The following is a 3,074-nucleotide window of genomic DNA, read 5'->3' on the forward strand; positions in this document are numbered from 1 at the left end:
AGCAGTGCTTATCCTGTGATGTGATTCACCTAAGCTGATCTTTGACGTATGGGGTTCCCCATTAAAACCTAGAGACCTTCTATTATTATAAAACTAGCGTATTAGCCAGGGGAGGGTGGTTCACAAGGTATTATTAGACCTTTTTCCACTATCATTATATTATGATTTCTCCCTTTGTTTTTTATGGAATTGTAACAATGCTGATGGTTTTATTTCTAATCATTTGTTTGCTTATGTTAGCCAAAGTGCTGCATCTTAGAGCACGTAGTTAAAAATAAACGTTTTAAAACTTTTCCATGTCTTTGATTACTCACGTTGTGGACTGATATGAGAATAACAACGAAAAGGTGTTCTTGATTCCCACCATTCCTGAGAGTACTCTAAGTCGCTTGTTCTGGGTTGTCTAATAATTGGTAGCTTCGATATGATACGGAGAACAAATGAGACACTGATGCTAGTCGGATAGGGGTTCTAGGTACTGAGGTGGGTTTTTTGGTACACCACAATTCACTGAGGTCCTGGTTTCTTGCTCATAGTGCTGTGCATGAGCAGAATCCCTGCAACATGGTGTGTCTATCAATCAATCAATCAAGCCATTTGTAAAGCGCGCTACTCACCCGTGAGGGTCTCAAGGTGCTGGGGAGGGGGGGTGCTGCTACTGCTCGAACAGCCAGGTCTTGAGCAGCCTCCTGAAGGTTAGTAGTTCTTCGGTCTGCCGTAGGAGGATGGGGAGGGTGTTCTAGGACTTGGCGGCAAGGTAGGAGAATGATCTGCCCCCGGTGGTCGTTCTCCTGATGCGGGGGACCGTGGCGAGGGCGAGGTCGGCAGAGCGGAGCTGGCGGTTTGGGGTGTTGAAGGTGAGCCGTTTGTTGAGATATGCTGGACCGGTGTTGTGGAGGGCTTTGTGTGCATGGGTGAGGAGTTTGAAGGTGATCCTCTTGTTGAAGGGAAGCCAGTGCAGGTCTCTAAGGTGGGGTGTGATGTGGCGACGGATGTCAAGGATCAAGCGGGCAGAGGCGTTTTGTATGCGTTGCAGTCGTTTCAGCATTTTGGCCGGGACTCCCGCATAGAGGGCATTTCCATAGTCCAGTCTGCTGCTGACGAGGGCCTGGGTGACCATTCTTCTCGTGTTGGTGGGGATCCACTTGTAGATCTTTCAGAGCATGCGAAGGGTGTTGAAACAGGAGGATGAGATGGCGTTGACTTGCTTGGTCATGGAGAGTGTAGAGTCGAGGATGAATGCCAGGTTGCATGCGTGGTCAGTGGGTGTAGGAGCTGCTCCCAGGGCGGTCGGCCACCAGGAGTCATCCCAGGCCAAAGGCGTGGGGCCGGGGATGAGGACCTCCATCTTGTCTTGTCTAGAATCTGCCTCTTCATCCTTTGAGTACAGATGTATTGTGTGGAATGCATCAGTCCATAATGATCTTGCACACAAGTTCAGGACTGTACAGGAGTCGGACCCCAACATGTGTAGGCAACCAGAACCTGGATTTGAGGAATCCAAATGTACGTTCAGCTATGGCCCTTGTGCGTCCCAGTGCAACGTTGTAGTCTCTCTGGGCCTGTGTGTGTGTCACTCTGAGGGGCATCATCAGCCATGGCGTGAGTGCATATCCTTGATCACCTGAAACAGATCGAAGAGATATGTGGGCATTACTACATGTACCTGCTGTGTTTGCAGAGTGCTTTTTTAGTTGTGTGTGCATTGTGCAACTTTGTACTTTCTGGTTTGACATGTTGATTTTCCTTGAATTTACCAGCATAAGTGAAATTGACATAACTATAATTGACAAACTACACATCACCATGTTGTCATGGTCTGTGTCCTGTGAATTGACTCCATGTTGTGGCTGTCAGGATTTATGGGTCAATGAAATGAAGATGGTAGGTTCTTTACAGGCATTTTGCCCAAACCAAACATATCCTGTGCACTTATTGTTGGGGGTGCACCATTGGCACATGTGCCATATTAGGCTTCAACCTTGACTTTTTGATGACTACTATGTTGGGACATCATCTAGTCATTGTGCTGAGGGTGACTGAGTGTGTAAATTGTGTCTGCTAAACATTGGACTTATTGTGTTCTCTTTAAATGCACCTTGTCACAAATGTGGGACAGTGTCTAGGTGACAGTGGCACTGTTACCTAGTGCACTTGAATTACTGGTACATTTGTGGACCACATACATATGCATTGATGTCCTTGTGCATGGGTTGAATTAGACTGCATGTATGCATGTTGTGGTACAACATATCAATGTACCCATGTGTGTGTCTGTTCCCCATCAAGCAGTAGCGGTCCGTGGAGGGAGTTCGGTGGGGCAGGGAGGCGGGGCAGGGGAGGGGCAGGGTGGGGAAATGTAAACACCGGAATATGGATGAATGGAGGTAAGTACACATTTAAATAAATAAAACGAATTCCTTTGCGCGCGCTGCATCGCAAAATGCAATTAGGATACGCCCGCCACACTGGCGGGCGCATCCCGCATTTGTAATATTGCGGTGGGCTGTGCTTTCAACACCGCCGGCCGCATTGCCACACAAGCAAGTTGTGCCTTTCAATGCACAACATGACAGGCACTGTGCGGTGCCTGCCACGTTGTACATTGAAATTCAGGAGGGTACCATAGGTACCCCCCATGTGCACCCACCACCCCCAGAATGGTTGGGGGCCCGCTACGGACCCCCAATGTCGAAGACCACATGCCTTTCCATGGCGGCCATGCCGCCACGGAAAGGCATGTCCCCGCCTGCATACTAATATGGATGGCAGAGTTTACCAGACACCGCCACCATAATGACAGCTTTTCCACCCAGTAGTCAATTGGGTGGATTGCCTACCAGCGGAAAACCGGTGGACGGTCTTTCTGTCACCGGGGTCCCCCTGCCATAGTAATATGGCGGGGGGGAATTGGCATGCGGGCGGGCACAAATATCAGGTGGATCGCCGCCACCATGCGGGCGGTAGAGATCTGCCCGACATGCTAATGGGCCCCTTATTGTTGACTTGTTTAAATAAATGGTACTACTCCTGACTCAATTCCTTCAATTTCAGCCGTGTATCTATTTATTTCA

This window comes from Triturus cristatus, chromosome 2_2 (assembly GCF_964204655.1).
Source record: "Triturus cristatus chromosome 2_2, aTriCri1.1, whole genome shotgun sequence".
NCBI lineage: Eukaryota > Metazoa > Chordata > Amphibia > Caudata > Salamandridae > Triturus > Triturus cristatus.